Genomic DNA, 22,447 nt, shown 5'->3' on the forward strand with positions numbered 1-22,447 from the left:
TTTGTGGGATGTACTTTAGCATGTAAATCTATTTGGACTCCAAATAAAAGTCATCTTCAAATAACTGTCCTTAATCATCCTATGTAAGTGACTGTGCTGCAAGAATGTAGTTAAAAGAATATCATTCTCCTATCCCAAGTAAATAATACATTTTTGTCCACATATTAAAAAAGTTAGTGTTGTTACCAGACTTTACAGTTACAGCTTTATAAACAGCCACCATATTATCTCCCTTATGGTACATTACTTAGTAAATAAGTGTTGTAAACATTTACTACAATTTACAATTTTAAGCATGGCTTTTTAAAATATCTAGCTACCTTCTCATATAATATAAATATACAAAGGGAATTCAATGGGAGCACTTGGGTGGCTCAGTCGGTTAAGCGTCTGCTTTCAGCTCAGATCATGATCCCAGAGCCTAGGATAGAGCCCCAGGTTGGGCTTCCTGCTCATCAAGGAGTCTGAATCTCCCTCTACCTTTGACAGCTCCCCCTGCTTGTGCTTTCTGTTCTCACTATCTCTCTATATATAATAGAGAGATTCTCTCTATATATAAATAAATACAATTTTTAAAATAAAACAAAACAACCCCCCCCAAAAAAAGGAATTCAATAAATGTTGTTTATCTGTCACTGTGATATAGGAATTCTCCAAATATCCTCAAATGTTTTCTTTCCTCATTTCTCTGAATGCATTTATTTATACACAAATATCATTTTAGTAGCAAATCAAAGGTAATAGATTAGTAGCAAAAATCAAAGGTAATAATTCTTAATGTAACTGAAGACACAACAGATTGCTTGTGCTATGTGGATACATCCTATATCCATTTAGCCCTGGAAGTATGCTTTGTGGGAAAAAAAATTTGATTCCCAGACCTCAAGCTGAACAGTCTTTGAAACTAGAAGCTGACATGTGAAATGATGAAATATGGGCCAATAGGCCTGGGAATTCTCTTTATTTTTTATTTCTCCAGAAAATGCCTTGGGAATTTTTTTGTTGCTGTGTCACTTTCAACTTGGATAGCCACTAGGGAAGAGTTAAAAAGAGATCTTATTTAAGCCAATGACCATCTTTCTTATTATTTTATTCCATTGTCAACTGTTTCTTCCCTTTGGGAGATCATTCTTACAATTTATTCTTTTGAGTTGTAGTTAAAAAACCAGTATTTCTACTTGAGGAGTTACATAAGAATTTCATATATGCCCAGAAACTTCTTAAATTTTTTTATTGTATTCTTTTAAATGAATAATTCTTCTAAAATATGTGTATTACCATTTACTGAGGACTTTCTAGGTGGTGAAGTATTGTACTAAATGTCCATATGTTTTCCTTTTTTTGAAGTTGTGGTTGTCAGAAATGCAACTAAGATTAGTTTAAGCAAAATTGGAAATATACTGGCTCAAAAAATCAAATGAGGCCTGAGGATCCAGGCTGAGGTAAAGACAAAGTTAGAGGAGAGACTCATTGATAACTAATATCTGGGATTTAGCAGTTATCAATAGTCAGGCTCAATTTCTTAGCTCTACTCTTTTATTCCTATCAGATTCTATTTCCCTGTAGAATGAGTTTTGCTCTGTATGACAGGGAACATAGTCAATGATAACTCCTGGTTTTCACAACTTTTTATATTCGACTCCCTGGGCAGAATTCTTTCTTCACTTTATTTGAAAATACCCAAGAAAAAACTGTGATTTCCCTACTCTGTCTGATTCAGACCCTCCTCCTATAAGAGAAATCAGTGGTAATGGTAAGTAGAGTCTGTGTCAGATATTATAAAATTGAAGATTCTTATTTAATCATGAATTTGAATGGAAAGTAGGGAGGTCTTTGACTTTAAAGTATTGGGTCAACTACACATAACTGTATAAAAATTAGTTCATACACATTTTTAATTACTTACTACCCTTTCTCTTTCTGTGTTGTCACTTTTTTTCCACATGGAAACTTGAGGATCACAGAACACTAGGCGATATGTCTAGGAACATATTTCTGATATGTAACTGAGATTTGATTCACATGGCTGCCTTTAATGTTCATGCTTTTATCTGCTATAATATACATGTATAAATATTAAAATTAAATGCCTCAATAACGCTACTCTTTTAATCCTGGTCTTCTAAAAACTAAACCTAAGGCAAGGATCAAAGTGCTCATAACTCATTTGGAAGGTGCACAACAGAAACACAAGTGAAAAGTGAAGGGATGTAAGGAAAGCTAATCGGTGCAAAAAGTTGTATTACTTCCTACGTTAATGCTTCTTAATGAGCTGCAGTGAAGAGAGCATGTCACAATCAGGTGCACTGACGGCATACAGAACTTCTCAGGAAAGACGACAAGGAGCCACTATCTTCTGGAATACTCTGTGGAGAAGAGGAGAGAAGGCAAATGTCTCTGTCAAAATCCTTCTTTTCTCCTATTTTCCATTGGTTAAACTTCACCTCACTGAAAATTAACTTTCCCATCACATATAATTTGCATCATATAATATAATGTCATTATATATATATATATATATAATATACATCTACATATATATAATGTCATTCAATGACAGTTCAAGATTTCAAATACCACAACTGTTGTGACTGCATTTCATCTAAATTTGAACATGTCAAGAAGACACAGAAAACAAAACAAAACATGGAGTGTAGCTGGTTGCTATGCTCTGATGTCTAAGAACAAGGGACTATGCCATGGTATGGCAGCATGGTCCAGGAGGTGAATGATGCATTCAGAAAGAGGCAGTTAAGGGAAACAGAAGAGGCACACAAGATTTATCAAATAGAGTCTATTTCTTGCATCACTGGAATCACTTATGTCCTCCATTATATAGAGATTCCATTTTAAAATATTGATCCTCCAGGCGCCTGGGTGGCTCAGTTGGTTAAGCTTCTGCCTTCAGCTCAGGTCATGATCTCAGGGTCTGGGATCCAGTCCCGCATCGGGCTCTCTGCTCAGCAAGGAACCTGCTTCCTCCTCTCTCTGCCTGCCTCTCTGCCTACTTGTGATCTCGATCTGTCAAATAAATAAATAAAATCTTAAAAAAAATACTGAGACTCCATTTTTTAAAAATAAGAATAAAGATGTAAGAGTGCCTGGGTGGTTCAGTCAGTTAAGCTTCCAACTCTTGGTTTCAGCTCATGTTATGATCTCAGAGTTCGAGGGTCAAGCCGCACATCAGGCTCCATGCTGAGTTTGGAGTCTGCTTCAGATTTTTTCCCTTTCCCTCCCCCTCTGCTCCTCCTCTGCTTGCTTGCATGCACATGTGCACACTCTCTTTTCTCTAAAATAAATAAATAAAATATTAGAAAAAAAATAAAGATGTCCTCACTTCTTCCCTCAGAGGAGAAGGGTACCATTCTTCAAGTTAGAGGTCAGTTATAATCTCTTGGAAGACTCTAGTAAGAAGGTTAGCTATCTAGTCTTGAAGTCATAATTAATATGCATCATTTTTTTTTCTCATCTACCCATTCTAGATTCTCCTCATCTTCTGCTAATATTTTAGGTGGTCTGGCTTATGTTACTTAGATCTTAATTCTTAAGCTTTAGAGTTCTTCCTTCTGCTGCACAGGTTGTATTGTGTTTGTTATTATTGCTTATTGGTGGCTCTGGCTAAACATGAAAATACAAAGAGAAAAATCAGCATATCAGATGGTTTCTGGACATATTTATCCTAGAGTTTATTAAACTCTGGTTCCTTATGTGATCAGGATCTATTTTTTCGGCTAGAAGTGTAAGTCCTTTATTCACATGTTGTTCCACAACACGAAGAGCTCAAAGTGACCAGATAGTAGTCACAACCTCCAGTTTAGAAAAACCTTAATTTTAATAACCCTTGGAGGGTGTATTATCTTCTCAGGAAACAGCAATTTTTATCTAGCAGAGACCATGATTGTAGAAAAAGGAAGCAAAATTTCCACAAGCAGATTAAGAGTGTGATAATGTGATATGGTTTAACTGTGGGAGGGACTATTCTTCATCACAATTACAGTTCCCAGGCCAATGCATTCTAGCACTAGAAGACATAGTAATATATATATCTATCATTGGTTCAATCATTATATTGCAACCTGAAGGACAGTGTCCTAACTCAATATTATTTTATCCCACATTGGGCATGTTGATTGCTTTTAAGAAGATTATTCCATAATTCTAATAGATCAATTGTTTCTGTTTCATAAGCCCATTGTCACATGTTTTTGTTGTAATACAGATCCCTTGGACTTAGGGAATGTGTGTGGTAGGTGCCATATGAATGAAAAGGCTTTTAGTAACTTCTGGGATAGTGGTGACTATAAAGACATTGTAATTAATCAAGGAAAACCTGTATCTAGATATTAGACCAAATTCTGCAAGGCTAAACTATTGTCCTCTTCTTTCTTCTTCTTCCACTGCCCACTTTAGTGACATTTAGAAAATTATTCTGCAGTAGAATATTCTTCCAAGAAATGGTGACTTATTAGATGTTCAACATTGGTATCTGCTGCTGGTCAGTCAGGTACTCACCAGTAGTAAAACCCAGACAATATCAGTGTTGGTAAGGAAATGGAATGATTAAATTTATGTATGTTTATATGTATGTATGTATATATGTCTATATATGTATTTAGAAAGCATGTGCAGGAGGGAGGAGAAACAGAGGTAGAACGAGAGATAAAGGGAGAGAAGCAGAGAGAGAAAAAATTAGAATCCCCACTGAGTGCAGAGCCCAACGTGAGACTCAATCTCATAACCCTGAGATCATGATCTGAGGTGAAACCAAGAGTTGGACACTTAACCAAATGAGCCATACAGACACCTCTGGAACAATTAAAATTCTTACATACTGCTGGAGAAAATATGAAATCAGACATTAATTAGAAAAATATTTGGCAATTTATAATAAAGTTAAATATACTCCTACTCTATGATCAGCAATTCCACTCCTAAGTATTTATTCAAAAAATATAAAGCTTATATGTGTAGAAAGATTTGAAAAGACTATTCATAGCAGTTCTACTGATAATAGTCCCAAACCAGAAACAACAAAAGTCCATCAACAAGAGAATGATTAAATAGATTGTGATCTATAATGGAATACTATTTAGCAATAAAAAAAGAGTAGAGGACTGACATAATATCAATGAGTTTCCAAAACATTATGTTGATCAAAGAAACCAAGCTCAAAAGATTACATAAATAAATTACATATATCAAATTCTATAGCGGTCAAAACTAATCCATAGTAAAAGAAAGTAAATCTGTGGCTGTCTAGGTCTAAGATTGTTGGGGGTATTGAAATTGATTATATAAGAACTTTCTGGGATAAAGGAAATATTCTGTATCTTGTTAGGGTAGTGCTACATGTGTACATTTATAAAAGTCATCAAATGGTACATATGGAATCTGTGCATTTAATTGAATGTAAGTTATATGTATGAAAGGATTAAAATGAAAAATGGGGTTGTAAATTCCAGCTAATTCTTGCACTGGACATTGCTGGCTGGGGGTGGAGAGGAAGAAAAAGAATATTACATCCATGCATCTTTTTTTAATTGAGCTGTAGGTTATTAAACTCATAGCTCTCTGATTCACCCTTGATTTACACTGAGGCCCATGGGTTCATAGCTTTTGACCCCATCACTCCGAAGCCAATCTCACATAAAACCAGAATTCTTAACTGGACATTTCTGTAGTAACAAGAACAGTGAATGTGATTTAAATGGGGAATAACTTAAAATTGGCTTAAGCTCATAATTACTCCCTGCAGTATCTGTAAACGGAAAGAGGAATGGTTCATTAATATAGAAATTATTATTGGATAATCATGATTGTTCATGGAGACCAGAATATAATTTTAAATGTTCTTTACTTTGCATACTGAATCTCTAATCAGTCCATCCAAACTGAATCTCCTGAACATCTTATTTTACCTTTCATTCCTTTTCCTAGAAGAACCCATCCTCACCTCCATTGTCTACACATGTCTGTATAGTGTCAGATATGCCAGCAACTTGTGGGGGCACCTGGGCGGCTCAGTTGCTGAGCATTGGTTTCTTGATTTGGCTTAGGTCATGATCTCAGGGTCCTGGGATTGAGCCCTAAATCAGGCTTCCTGCTCAGCAGGGAATCTACTTGAGGATTTCTTTCCCTGTCCATCTGCCTGCCATCCCCCTCCCCTACCTCACTCATGTACACATATGTCTCTCTCAAATAAACACATAAATATTAAAAAAGAAAGAAAGAAGAGGAAGGAAGGAAGGAAGGAAGGAAGGAAGGAAGGAAGGGAAGAGAAGAGAAGAGAAAGGCAGGCAGACCAGCAGCTTGTGCCTTAGACATCCTTGGCTGGGGGTGGGAAGGTAAGCAAGAGATTTTTCTCTGATGTGGGTGACAAGAAGGGGAACTGGAAGGGGGTTTTGTATTCTTCAGGTTTTGTATTCTAACGGGGTTCATTAGTCCTTCAGAGTGAGAAGACTACAGGTCAAAATACCATTTTCTTCCTAATTAACAACTAATTTCTATACATAACTCGGTGTTTTTGTGTCAACAGAGTTCTTTGCTTTCTTTTTCTATTTAATCAAAATCTGCTTCCTAAAAATGATGGAGAAAGCATTAAAATAATGAAGGGGGTTGAAGTGAGAGTTAAAGGAAGAAAATTCTGTATTGCTTCACTTATTCTATAATAAAAAAGCTTTCAGGTAAAATGAGGTTAAATGATTTTCTATTTGACATATCTTTGAGGCTGATAAAGAAATGACATAGAATTTATTAACCTCAAAAAGTTTTTGTAGCATAGGTTTTGCTTTGTGTTTAAGAATTTTAAATGCTTGTCTAATGTTCTAAATTCTGAATGTGAATTTTTCCATCCAAACTAGAAATTGGGTTTATAATGTGAAAATATGGAATTTATATCCATATTTGCCAACATACTTGATTCCCAGGTTCCCATGATGCAAGTAAAACAAGAATACTACCACTACTTTTCCATTCTATATCAAACTGGTATGAATATTAAGCAGGATATTAATAAGATAAATTACAGGTTTTAATTTGATGGTTACTAACCAGCTCCTTTTAATTTGCTTACCTGACCTATCTACTGAATAATATAAAATCATGGATAAAGGTAATATCTATAGTATAGGAAACTGAAAATCAATTAATGACATTAAAAGCCTGGAATGAAATATTGCTCGCTGAGAAATTGTTGACTTCCTACTTAAGCCTATATATTGAAAAAGCAGTAGAGCCAAACTGCAAAAAAGACAATGACAATGAGTGGCATCATCATCTACTTATTCAAATCAAATATTTAAAGAAAATTATTAGCTCCTTCTTTGAGTTATATATTCAACCAATCACTTAAGTGTATGATTTGTATCCTTAAGTAGCCCTAAAATCTATTCACCTATTTCCATTATCAGTTACTACTTCCATCACATTCCTTGTCCGAGTTGTTAAAGAAGCTATCCAAACATATTTCCTGACCATAGTTTTATCTCATTAAATTATTCTCCATTTTGAATTCACCACACATTTAAAAATATTCTTGCTAAATCCTTTACATAAGCTCCCCATTTACTTAAAGATAAAGTTAAAATGAATCTTTCATGATCCAGTAACTGCTTATTTGAAAAATCTTAGCAGGAAGCTGTATTTTATCTCCTCATGAGTTTAACAGACTACCACAAGCACTGATGAAAACTTGCTAATGATTATTTTAAAGAATTTCAGAACAAAGGATTCAGAAACTACTGATTTTTGGTTGTACATATTACTATTATTAATTAGATTTCAAAGTCACTTTTACAAAAACAAAGCATCTCATGAGTTTATAATCATTCTTTGCTTAAAAAATGGCATCCTATGAAGTGAAGCCTTATGGGCACAGTGTGTGTGAACCATATAAAATCCATGCTTGATTCTTTGGTTCCCAGGGTCAGAAACACTCATATATGTAAAAGTTTTTAAAAAACAACACAACCGGAATTGAACTGTCCTCATTGGGGAAGTTCACACAGGCTCCAGGATTTCAATCTTAGCTGCCTGGGTTTGAGTCTTACCACAGTACAAGCAACTCAGGTAAGCTTACCTGTATATATTAGCTTATTCATCTATAAAATTGGAATAATAAGAACATTTACCTCACATGATTTTTAGAAATTTAGTTAATCTATATAAAGCATTTAGAACACTGCCTGGGAAGTGACAATTGTTGATGTTATTAAATCATGTGTATTTATATATAACCGTATATAACTGTTTACATGTATAAGCATTTTAAAGAACATGATAAATACATCCAAATCTAAATATTCATTTTAGTCACACTGTCAGGGGAATTTGACAGCATGGGTCATTCTTTACTTCTTGATGTATTTTCTTTATTTGGCTTCCAAGGCAGTTCCTTCACTTGCTTTTCCTATTTCTTAGGTTTTTCCTTCTCAGTTATTATTGCTTGTTCCTCCTTATCCTTCTTATTTCAAAAAGTAGAGATGCTCTAGAGCTTTGTTTTGTTAAATTGGAAATAAGCCCTCTGTGGAGAGGAAATAAAGCTGGGTTCTCTAATTCTCAGGCTCATTATATTAAGCCAACTCACTTAACCCTATATAAACTGTCTTGACATTTTAGAAGAACCAGACCTTTTTTGTAATTAGAAGAAACTGAACATAGGTTTTTAGGTCTAGTGAAATATAACAACCATGGGTATTTATTTTAGAGTGTTAGAGAAGAACATTTTGCTGTGTTTATCTCTAAATTTTATTAATCTTTCTGTGTCTTATGTTAGTCAAAGTATTTGTTTCCGCAGTAAATACTGTGATGATGAAAGTAAGAGTAAAGCCTAGGAAGTGGAAATTATTTTTTATTTTTTATTTTTTCAATTTATTTATTTTCAGAAAAACAGTATTCATTATATTTTCACCACACCCAGTGCTCCATGCAATCTGTGCCCTCTATAATACCCACCACCTGGTACCCCAACCTCCCACCCCACCCGCTACTTCAAACCCCTGATTGCTTTTCAGAGTCCATAGTCTCCCGTGATTCACCTCCCCTTCCAATTTACCCCAACTCCCTTCTCCTCTCTAATACCCCTTGTCCTCCATGCTATTTGTTATGCTCCACAAATAAGTGAAACCATATGATAATTGACTCTCTCTGCTTGACTTATTTCACTCAGCATAATCTCTTCCAGTCCTGTCCATGTTGCTACAAAAGTTGGGTATTCATCATTTCTGTTGGAGGCACAATACTCCATAGTGTATATGGACCACATCTTCCTTATCCATTCGTCCATTGAAGGCCATCTTGGTTCTTTCCACAGTTTGGTGACCGTGTCCATTGCTGCTATAAACATTGGGGTACAGATGGCCCTTCTTTTCACGACATCTGTATCCTTGGGGTAAATACCCAGGAGTGCATTTGCAGGGTCATAGGGAAGCTCTATTTTTAATTTCTTGAGGAATCTCCACACTGTTCTCCAAAGAGGCTGCACCAAGTTGCATTCCCACCAACAGTGGAAGAGGGCTCCCCTTTCTCCACATCCTCTCCAACACATGTTGTTTCCTGTTTTGTTAATTTTGGCCATTCTAACTGGTGTAAGGTGATATCTCAATGTGGTTTTAATTTGAATCTCCCTGAGGACTAATGATGATGAACATTTTTTCATGTGTCTGATAGCCATTTGTATGTCTTGATTGGAGAAGTGTCTGTTCATATCTTCTGCCCATTTTTTGATATGTTTGCCTGTTTTGTGTGTCTTGAGTTTGAGGAGTTCATTATAGATCCTGGATATCAACCTTTTGTCTGTACTGTCATTTGCAAATATCTTCTCTCATTCCATGGGTTGCCTCTTTGTTTTTTTTTACTGTTTCCTTTGTTGTGCAAAAGCTTTTGATTTTGATGAAGTCCCAAAAGTTTATTTTCGCTTTTGTTTCCTTTGCCTTTGGAGACATATCTTGAAAGAAGTTGTTGTGGCTGATATCGAAGAGATTACTGCCTATGTTCTCCTCTAGGATTCTGATGGATTCCTGTCTCACGTTGAGGTCTTTTATCCATTTTGAGTTTATCTTTGTGTATGGTGTAAGAGAATGGTCGAGTTTTATTCTTCTACATATAGCTGCCCAGTTTTCCCAGCACCATTTATTGAAGAGACTGTCTTTTTTCCTGTTTTGTCGAAGATTAATTGACCATAGAGTTGAGGGTCCATATCTGGGCTCTCTACTCTTTTTCACTGGTCTATGTGTCTGTTTTTATGCCAGTATCATGCTGTCTTGGTGATCATAGCTTTGTAATAAAGCTTGAAATCAGGTAACGTGATACCCCCAGCTTTATTTTTGTTTTTCAACATTTTCTTAGCGATTCGAGGTCTCTTCTGATTCCATACAAATTTAGGATTTTTTGCTTCAGCTCTTTGAATAATACCGTTGGAATTTTGATCAGAATGGCATTAAAAGTATATATTGCTCTAGGCAGTATAGACAATTTATCAATGTTTATTCTTCCAATCCAAGAGCATGGAATGGTCTTCCATCTATTTGTGTCTTCTTCAATTTCTTTCATGAGTGTTCTGTAGTTCCTCAAGTACAGATCCTTTAGCTCTTTGGTTAGGTTTATTCCCAGGTATCTTATGGTTCTTGGTGCTATAGTAAATGGAATCGATTCTCTAATTTCCCTTTCTGTATTTTCATTGTTAGTGTATAAGAAAGCCACTGATTTCTGCACATTGACTTTGTATCCTGCCACGTTGCTGAATTGCTGTATGAGTTCTAGTAATTTGGGGGTGGAGTCTTTTGGGTTTTCCATATAAAGAATCATGTCATCTGCAAAGAGAGAGAGTTTGACTTCTTCATTACCAATTTGGATACCTTTTATTTCTCTTTGTTGTCTTATTGCTGTTGCTAGGACTTCTAAAATTATGTTGAACAAGAGTGGTGAACATGGGCATCCTTGTCTTGTTCCTGATCTCAACGGGAAGGCTGCAAGCTTTTTCCCATTGAGGATGATATTTGCTGTGGGTCTTTCATAGATAGATTTGATGAGGCTCAGGAATGTTCCCTCTATCCCTATACTTTGAAGCGTTTTAATCAGGAACGGATGCTGGATTTTGTCAAATGCTTTTTCTGCATCAATTGAGAGGACCATGTGGTTCTTCTCTCTTCTCATATTAATTTGTTGTATCACATTGATTGATTTGGGAATGTTGAACCATCCTTGTAACCCAGGGATGAATCCCACCTGGTCATGGTGGATAATCTTTTTAATCCTGTTAGCTAGGATCTTTTGAGAATGTTAGCATCCATATTCATCAGTGATATTGGTCTAAAATTCTCCTTTTTGGTAGGGCCTTTGCCTGGCTTGGGGATCAGGGTAATGCTGGCTTCATAGAAAGAGTCTGGAAGTTTCCCTCTGCTTCAATTTTTTGAAACAGCTTCAGGAGAATAGGTGTTATTTCTTCTTTGAAGGTTTGGTAGAATTCCCAAGGAAATCTGTCAGGTCCTGGGCTCTTGTTTTTTGGGAGGTTTTTGATCACTGCTTCAATCTCGTTATTAGATATCGGTCTATTCAGGTTGTCAATTTCTTCCTGGTTCAGTTTTGTTAGTTTATATTTTTCCAGGAATGCATCCATTTCATCTAGGTTGCTAAGCTTATTGGCATATAACTGTTGATAATAACTTCTGATGATTGTTTCTACTTCCTTGGTGTTAGTTGTGATCTCTCCCTTTTCATTCATAATTTTATGAATTTGGGTTTTCTCTCTTTTCTTTTGGATTAGTGTGGCCAATGGTTTATTGATCTTATTGATTCTTTCAAAAAAGGGAGTGGAAATTATTTTAACAGACTTGAATTCGTACTGCAAGAGAATAGTGATAATTCTGTATAAATCTCTTTGCTAAAGTGTTTTCATGTATGACTTTTAATTTGCATTATAGTATAGGCATAGTATAATCACGTTTCACATAGGAAATTTAACTATGTGTGACTAGAGTAAAAGTAAATCAAGGAGGGAGGGTGGAAGATAGGAGTAGGTAGAGAAAAATGAATATAAATGCCTGAAAGTAAGTGTGATTTGGGAGCTTTGAATCCAACTCACAAGTTGCAATTTCAAGTACCTAAATATCTCTCATCTCTCATAATGTAAGTTTCTTGCTTGTTGCTTATTTATTGTTAAAACTGGTGCTTAACCAAAGAAATAGTTATCCATCCCAACAGTGAAGGTAAAGTTGGCTGTATTAGCTGTCTATCTTCAAATAATTTGTCATAAAGGAATTTTGGGGGAATTTTTGACCATTTGCAAAGTTTGCCTTTTCTGTTTTCTTTAGAACCAATCTTGTATGCAGTGCTTATCTCCATGGATTTAGATCTAATGATCACAAGAATATCTTTGTAAACTGAATGTCAGCTGTTCATTTCTGTGCTTATCTGGTATTTTTGTCTTTTGACGTAACCCAATGAAAGCCAAATTATAGATTTTAAAATTATTCACTTAAATGTAATATTAGAAAGCATGGCAATACAGCCTAAATTTGTTTGCTATCTCTTATGACCATGGTACAACTGCAACTTCTTGGCAAAGCATAGATTTAATAACAATTTCAGTTACAAAATAATGCCAAGAGTGTTTTAACATTTTGTTTTTTGAGATTTCCAACAATTACTAGCACATACAACAATACAAACACATATGAAGAACAAATGATTTTTTATATTTATATAAAATATTTTGCCGAGTAAATTAGACATAGTATTTGCTATAAACTGAATTATTGTATCCCACAAAAAATCATTATGTTGAAGTCTAATTCCCAATGTGATTATATTTGAAGGTGGTGTCTTTGGGAGGTGGTTAGTGAATGGAGTTAGCACCCTTATATAAGAGATTTGAGAGAGCTTTCTCTCCCCATGATGTGAGGATGCCTTAAAAGTCATACTTAAAACATGTTAGCAAAGAGATTTATGCAGAATTATCACTATTCTCTTACAGTATGCATTTCCTTCTATTAAGAAATTTTTACTTCCTAGGCTTTCATCATCACTGTATTTACTGCCAAAACAAATACTTTGACTAATATAAGACACAGAAAGATCAATAAAATTTAGAGATGAGCACAACAAAATGCTCTTCTTTAACGTAAAAACCCATGCTTGTTTATATTTCACTGGACCTAAAAACCTGTGTTCAGTTTCAACTAATTACAAAAATTTTTGGTTCTCCAAAAATGTCAAGACAATAGATATAAGGTTCAGAGAAGTGGCTGATTATAATGGGGCCAACAATCGGAGAATCCAGTCTTGTTTCCTCTTTTAGAGGGCTTATTTTAAATTTAACACACAATTTTTTTCATACTCTTTCAAGAAAACTCTCCTTCCGTCTTTGGTGAGAGAAAATACGATCTTTTTTTTTTTTTTTTTATAAATATTTTATTTATTTATTTGACAGACAGAGATCACAAGTAGGCAGAGAGGCAGGGAGAGAGAGAGGAGGAAGCAGGCTCCCTGCTGAGCAGAGAGCCCGATGCAGGGCTCGATCCCAGGACCCTGAGATCATGACCTGAGCTGAAGGCAGAGGCTTTAACCCACTGAGCCACCCAGGCGCCCCGAAAATACGATCTTTTGAATATATAAGCCTTTTAGATTGAAAACTAAAAAAGTCTATAAGATACTAATCTGTAGTCATGTTGAACATTTCCCCAAAGCAAGATTTCCCTAATGTGTATACACCTTAATGTGCACTTTTCTCCACTGTGGTATTGATTAGACTGGATATCAGAGACTAGATATCACTATGTAAGTGAATGGCTTATATTGTAAATTGAAATGTAAAGGTAGCACAACAAAATTATCTAAAAGTTTAATGGTACTAAAATTATTTTCAACTTTCTTCTTCCCTCTTCTTCCTCTCTGTTGACTTTAAAACTAACATATCTTTGTAATCAAATTTTACTCATTTGTTTATAGCTTATGCTAATCTAATTTCATAGATAAATTAGTTTTCCAGTTACCTGTAGTGATAGAAATTAATATTTATGAAAGTCATTTTTGAGTTAGGAGGTCAGTGTGAGGAAGTGGGGGGAAAGCTCGAGTTGATCTGAAACAACCTCTTATAGTGAGATAATACAGACTTTGGTGTTTGAAGGCAGGGGTTCTAGTAGAGACTCTGCCATCAAATGAATGTGCAAAGAAAGTTCCCTAATTCTTTGCACATATTTCATTTTTCTGGTAAAGAATGTAGATACATATTCTCTCTTGGAACACTTTTTTAAGACTGTTTTAGAAAGGAGTGCTTATAAAATTGTGGGCAGTTATTGTTTATAATATACTAAATTTGCAAGCTATAAAAATAATTACAGAAAGGATTCTTATCAAGTCAAGTTGTAAGAATTGCGGGCTGTTGTTAAGGGATTACTTAAGCAAAATTTTCTTCCCTAGAAGACAAGAATTGCTAATGACAGGTAAAGTTAAGAAGGAAAGGGATATTTTGGATGTCCTTCAAATATAGAATGCTAAATGCCACATTTGAATTAGGAAAAAAAATGATCATTTGTCACAGAGTATTCCATGCTTTGTGAGCAAGTAAGAATAAAATTCTATTTTTCCCCATGTGAGATAAATATAAGAATGTTTTCAGAACAAAATTAAAAATAGCATGCAACATCTCTGAGCCCTTTTTCTAGCGACTGCCATTTTCTTCCACTGTCTATGAATGGGATTCCTTGCCTTCTTTTCCCAGGATCTGTCTTTTCCAGTATTTAGGACCAATATTAACCTTAGGCAAGAATGTTTAAGAACATGAGCTTGGGAGCTACAACATGTATATGTTATCTTGCATTTTTAGTAATATCTGTATTAGTCAATTTTGCTGCATGGACAAAGGGTCCTTAAATCTCACTTACTTACATGAGTAAGCTTTAATTTTGTAGCTGGAAGAGGCTGTGACTTGGCTAGGGCTGTATCTCTCCTGCAGGACCCTAGCAGAAGGAGCATCTCTCCATGTAGTGCATGCTCTTTTCATGGCCCCATTTTAAGGCTCACGTTCCATCTTAAAGCTTTCACTAGATTTGTGTTATATCATGTCTGCTCACTATCCACTGGTCAGGATGTCACACGGTGTGCCAAAGCTCAGGCAGGAATACCTTCTCTCCTCGTAGGAGGCATGACAAATCACATGGTGAAGGGAAGGGTGAGGAAATCTTACAGGGAAGAGAGCGAGAGAGTGATTGTAAACAAAAATGTAGGAGTTTGCCTGCCAGCTGTCACCACATGTTAGACTGGCCTATTTGTCTGAACCCGCCAGGTGTTAATTTACAACAACCACTACCAACCATTTGAAACTTACTGAATAGAAAATCTTCCAAGTTTAAGTAACCGAATGCATTTTTTCATCTTCGTCCTGGTAGGTCTCTCCCAGCTCCTGTCTTCCCATCTGCTCCCTGGTGTAGATAATATGCCTGCATTGTCAGAAACATTGTAGGTGCTGCTTTCTCTCTTTTCGTACTGTATCTAGTCATGCCTAATATCTGACTGCCCCTACTTTATATGACTGGAACTTTTCCTCAAGCAAATTGAGGGAGGAGAAAATGATACCAAAGGCATGGGCCATACACATATAAGAGATTTCAGGGATTTTTACTCTAATGGGTACTACAGAGCCAAGAGAACTATACATTGATGGGTCATAAAATTTATTCACAGTTGGGGAACCTGGGTGGCTCAGTGGGTTAAAGCCTCAGCCTTCAGCTCAGGTCATGATCCCAGAGTCCTGGGATCAAGCCCCGCATCGGGCTCTCTGCTCGGAGGGAGCCTGCTTCCTCCTCTCTCTCTGCCTGCCTCTCTGCCTACTTGTGATCTCTGCCTGTCAAATAAATAAATCAAATCTTAAAAAAAAATTTATTCACAGTATAACTCAGATGTACATTGAAGATAGGGCTCTTTAATATTTTCTATAATTTATGTGGTCTTCTTCATAATTTTTTTTAGTAATTGGGAAAATAATTTTAGTCTTAGTTTAAAATATTCTAATCTAACAACATAAATAGTCCATTTTCCATTTAGCTGGAAAAAAATGTTCAGTCTACCATAGTTTTTAGTATTCTACTCCCTCTGATTTTCTCTGTTTTTTTCCAAGTTGAAACCACTTTGAGCTGTACTGCCTTGTTTCCAGTGTGTGTGCAGGTAGATATATAAGAGAATATTTATAGAAGCATTGTTTGTAATAACAACAAAACCCTTTAAGAAGGATTAACCTGAAAAATTGATACGTTGTTTGCATATTTATACAGATGTATACTATGTATCAGAGAAAATATGGAGTATAGCTACCTTTATTCATGAGGCTTAATGCAAAAACATAATGTGAATGAAAAATGCAAGTGTTTGGTGGGATTCTGGGAAGATGGTAATGTTAGCAGCATGATTTTTCAATCCCTCCAAAACCCTGAGTTGATAATAGAGCAAATAGCACAAGAAGAAAAAAAAATGTTACTAAGTGACAAGGTATTATCACAAACTCCAACAGAAGGGCAGGAGGGGACAAATCACGAAAACTCGTAAGACCTGCATATCATTATCTGTGCAGGAAGGAGGAGGCAGAAATGGTGAGGTGTCTGTCAGACCTGAGAAAGGGAGAACTTCAAATAAGTAAGATATATTTGCTGAAAAACATAAGGAGGACAATTAAGAAAAAAAGCTGGAACCTGGAGGGTTTTTACCCCTTCCAATACTGGGTAAATGCATGAAAAAGAAAGGGGCTGAAGTTGTGGATTCACAAAACTGACTGCTACTACTCCCAACACAGAGTCCCACAGTGATGAGAACTTCCTAGGAGTAGAGTAACAATTGAGAAGTTACAGAAAGAAAGAGAAGATCTAGACCAAAATTGACAGGGATCCAAGGTCTAGAATTCTCGTGAGCAAGCCATCAAATATTAGAACAATACCTAAAAACAGAACTAAGCATTTATTGGAGATACATAAGATTTTTAATTTTGCATTATTCTAATATTTCAGGAAAGTTAGTTTCATATAAAAAATAAGTAAGGGAAATGAATCAAAGTCAAGTCCTATGCAAAATTATTATAAGGAAAAGAAAATGAGAAGCAAAATAACATCCCTATAGAGAGTGAAAAGAGTGCCCAAAACATATCAAAATTAACCTGTTAGTTCAAAATGAGCTAAAATATATTAAAAGTTGTATGAGTGGTGCCTGTGTGGCTCAGCCAGACTCTTCGTTTCGGCTCAGGTCATGATTTCACGGGTGGTGAGGTGGACCTTCACAATGGGTTCTGCTGTCAGTAGCAAGTCTGCTTGAAGATCTCTCCCCCTGTCCTGCCCCTGTTCACATGCTCACTCTCCCTCTCTCCTAAAATTATACAAGGTATGATCAAATCATTAATTAGGATTTTTTTTTAATTTAAAAAAAATTATTTATTTTAGAGAAAGACAGAGAGCACATGACTGGAGGAGGAACAGAAGGGAGAAACTTCAAGCAGACTCCTCACTGAGCGCTGACCCTGAAGCGGCGGAATCTCAGGACACGAAAATCATGACCTGAGCTAAAAACAAGAGTCGGTTCTTAATCAACTCAGCCACCCGTTAATTAGGACTTTAAAACATAAGAGGTAAGTGAGAGATCTCAGGAAAGAAATACAATAAAGAAACAAAATTCCACAAAGGAAGCATAAGGAACACGGAAGTAAATAAATAAAGCCAATAATATCTTAAGAGAAATACAAAGTGAAACCAGAGGGAATGTTTAAATGGGAATGGAAGAAGAAATGTGACAGAACTGTAGAGATAGTGATAAATATTGAAGATAGGCAAAGAAAAGGCAAAAACCTAATTCAGGGAACAAATTATGCTAAAATCTATAGTTCAAGAAAAGTTTCTTGAAATAAAATTAAACTGGATCTACATTTCTAAAAGTAGAGTATAGCTTAAAATATCTACTTGAATGGCCAACATCAAGATTTGCATTCTTTTTCTTGATTTTAAAGGTAAAATATTATTTGGACATATAATAAAATTACAGTATTATTGAAATTTGACAGCAGTACTCCATGCCAGGTGAGAAAGAGTAACATTTAAGATAGTTAAGGCAAGTACAAAACAAGCAAATTTTTTTTTTTCCCCCCAGAAAAGGGCACTGATGAATTGTGTTTAACATGCAAGATTCTGGTAATATTGTTCTGTTAGCTGTCTGTGAATAATCAACCAAGAATGAGATTGAATATCAAAATGACTAAAAATATTGTCAAAGGATAATTGAAAAATATTTTTGAGCATTAATTTTATAATTGCTTATAAAACTAAAGCTGAATAAGGATGAAGGGGGAGAGAATATATGTAATGGTTATGTGTTAAAGTAATGTAGATACAATGCAATTTTTTAAATGGAAGAATAGGGAAAGCATATGCAGATAAACCTTTGAAAATTTTTCAGTAGGCAATGGTGGTGGTAGAATTAGTGTCAGTATTGAGAATAGTGTGTGTCACATGGGGTAAAGCAAATGAGTAATTATGGGTTGTTCTAATTTTATCATACCTATCATTCTCAAGTTCCAAGATTCCTAATGTAGAATAAAGGAGATTAGATGTAGGAGAGAAGGTAGTTAATTAGAAACTCTATAATCTTTTATTTGAATTGAAAATAATAAGATATACTTGTTTACATACACACACACACACACACACACACACACACACACACACACAGTCTCTCTTTCTGTCAGCCTGAAAGATCTAGAAACAAATGAACACTTTAGGAACAATGAAGATATTCAGCTCTTGCTAAATATGATTTTTTGTTAAAATAACCGAGTCCTTGACAAAAATGGCCGAGTCTGAGTCATCTTGTGGTGATACATGGTGAGAAAACCATCAAGGGTTATTAGGGTCATGTCAAAAAGAATCAGTTACTCATTTGGAGAGATTCTCACTGGCCAAACATAGGATGATTTAAGCTTAAAATTAAATACATGTAGTGGATAAAAAGACATAAAATATATGAGTTTGCAGTGTTATGACAAACAGTCATTTGATGAGGAAGATGATAGGAAACCAATTTTAAATGGAAGTCTATTTTAATTTAATTTATTTTATTGTGTTATGTTACTTATCATACAGGACCTCATTAGTTTTCGATATAGTGTTCCATATTCACTGTTGGCATATAACACCCAGTGCTCCATGCAGTCCATGTCCTCCTTAATACCCATCACCAGTCTCACCCATTCACCCACCAATTCTTTATTTGAATATTAAAAATGTAAGGCAAATGAAGTTATAATTTTGATATACAGAAGACATGTGGCATTCATGGTCTAATCTAGAGGTAGATAAATACAACTTTGATGCCTTTCTATAGGAAAAGAGTGTATGCTAAAAACAAATACTCTATATTAGTTGAGTGGGTTGAATTATAGCTCCCCAAAATTTATGTCCACACCCTAACTTTCAGGACCTATAATGTGACCTTATTTGGAAAAAGGGTCTCTGTAGATGTGATTAAATAAGGATTTTGATGTGAGGTCATCCTAGATTACTGGGATGGTTTGTAAGTCCAATGACAAATGTCCTTAAGAGAGACAACAGAGAAGAAATAATACAGAGAAAAAGCAGACTGGAGTTATATAGCCAAAAGGTAAGAACTCCTGGAGCCACTAGAATTTGGAAGAGACGGGAGGATTCTCCCCTGGAGCTTTCCCAAATTGTTGAGCCCTATAGATACTGATACTTTCGATTTTAAGTGTCTGGCATTAAGAACTGTGGAATAAAAAACTTCCATTGTTGTAAGCCACCTAGTTTATGGCAGTTTTTGGCACCAGCTTCAGGAAACCAAATGCACACATCATACATGGATTTTTATGGAACGAACTAGTTTCTAAGTCTTCTAAATATAGGATGTAATAACAAATGTCAGCAGGTTTTTAAAATATAAATATAATCCAGTAGGCTTGTTGATTTTTATACCTTGAGTAATGTTGTTTCAGTTTTCCTATGGATTACATTAAAACTCATAAAAATATTTCATATTATAGTGCCAGAATTCATATCAATAATCTGTAATACAGGGATTAATATATCGTCTTAAGTACCAGTAATGGGATGTGTTTTGCTAATTTAGAAATTGGGTTTGTTGTTGTTAATAAAATCAGTCTATTTAATTGACATCTGCTTTTCAACTTTTTGGTTTTTTTAACTAAGAAAGAATGCTTTCTGGGTATGCAGTGGGTGTTTTTGGCCTAGCTAGGAAAATTTAGTGCTTGAAAAGTTCACAGCAATTTTCTTTATGGTTCACATGTTACTGGTAGAATGAAATCATCTAGCATATGGCTTTTGGAAAAGATACACGTAAGCAAACAAAAGTACTAAATGTCAGAGTATCCTCATCTTAGCACACACATACTTCCAAAACATATGGAGAAAGATAATAAAAATGAAGTTCATATGATAAATTAAGAAATAAAAATTTCTAATTGTAGATAAATCAAGACCAGTTTTGCAAGAATTCTTTTAATTTGATTTTTTAATTACACAAAAGCTAGTTCTTCCTGTATTTTTCAATGAATAGAAATAATACCTCTTCAGTAAAGTCACATGAAATTTCAAAGTATTTATTAGTTTGGTAATTGTATTAGGAGGTAGAAGGAATATAAGTTCTAGTGCTATTTTTGAAATGGATGATTTTTTTTCCAGAATATGACATTAGTTTTCTTACAGATATTTGAAACCAAGTAATCTTCTTTTTTGTTTTTCACATTTATCAATTCAGTTCATATTATATTCTTTCTGTGCATTTAATTTCTCTTTCTGTAATTTGCCTACATGGGTTTATAAAACAGATGTAAGCAGATATTACATAAAGGGAAAAGCCTGAGAAAATAGTTTTTTCCATAATTGATTTAATCAGAAGGGAACTCTGAAGATGAAGTAAAGGAAATAACCCTGGACAGGAATGAGGATGTGGATTTCTTTGGAAGAGCTGTTTTTCCTAAAAGAAGCAGGATTTTATAAAAGACTATTTTTCATTTCAGAATAATAGAAAATTCTCAATATGTCAGCATCATTGTAGCTTGAAGACATTGGCCCACAGTAAAGAGAAAAGAGTAGCATTATTCCAGGAAGATAATTTTAATTAAGAGAAATAATTAACAGAGTTTGGTTAACCTAGCAGTGTATAGCCTCAGGACAGAAAAAAAATGCATACACTTTTATTAATGTTAGAGTTTTATTTAAAAGGACAATCTATTGGATGAAGGCATTCTGATTATTTTAAACATTTTTTTGTTCTGTATTGACTATTTTTATATGTTCTCTACTAGCTTTTACAATCCACAAATAACTAAGTGTCTTGATTATTCAGGTTCATGTGACTGATAATTTCTGGAAAGCTTAAAGGATTATGTATAAATCAGTCAAGATTATAACCCTAATATAGAAGGATTGTATGAGGATTTTATCCTTAAAAATAAATAGAATGGAAAGTATTCCAAAGACGTATTATTGTTGGCTTAGCCAATCAAGATTGACATGATGGTTAATTTGTATCCATCTTATGAAATAGTTTCTTTTTTCTGATATCCTTGTATTCTTTTTAAAATTTCTAATATTCAGAGTTTCCTTGAAGAATTATCAATGAATTCAAAGTTTGCAGTGTCTACCATGAAGACAAGGCTGTGTTAAAAAACAACAACAACAACAACAACAACAAAAAACAGCTGATCAAAAAGAGAAATGTGAGGCTCTACACAGTAAGGGAGTCATTACCAGTAAGGTTATCATCAAAACTAAAAGAAATAGAATACTAAAGGAGAAACAATATTAGAGTCAGAAGACAGCCAGGGGGGATAGATAGATAGGTAGATAGAAAGAGATGATTGGATTAATTTACCAGATTTGAGGACACAATTGAGATTTGAATCACACTTCTTCGGCATAGTCCACTTTTCCAGTTTTCTAATAGAACATTCTTTATCATTTTTTCAAAGACAGTATTTTTAGGGCAGTTTAAGTTTACAACAAAATTAAGAGGAAGGTGTAAAGATTTCCTGTTTATCCCCTGCCCCCTACATGTATAGCCACCGCAGTTATCAACAGCACTCTTCAGAGAGGCACGTTTTTTTCCCCCCAAGAATGAACCTACATTGACACATCATTATCACTCACAGCCTATAGTTTACATTATAGTTAACTTTTGGTGTTGTACATTCTATGGGTTTGGACAAATGTCTAATTATATATATCCATTATTACAATATTGTATACTATGTAAATATAGTATTTTCACTGCCCCCCAAATTCTCTGTGCTCTGCCTATCCATCTTTCTTCCTTCCTCTATCTCTGGCAACCACTAAACTTCTTATTGTCTGCATAGTTTTGCCTTTTTAGTATGTTACTTAGTTGCAATCATACAGTATGTAGCCTTTCAGTTTGGCTTCATTTATTAGTAATATACATGTAAGTT

The sequence above is a fragment of the Mustela putorius genome, unplaced genomic scaffold (genome assembly GCF_011764305.1).
Source record: "Mustela putorius furo isolate JIRA1106 unplaced genomic scaffold, ASM1176430v1.1 tig00000430_pilon_pilon_pilon, whole genome shotgun sequence".
NCBI classification, from domain to species: Eukaryota; Metazoa; Chordata; class Mammalia; order Carnivora; family Mustelidae; genus Mustela; species Mustela putorius.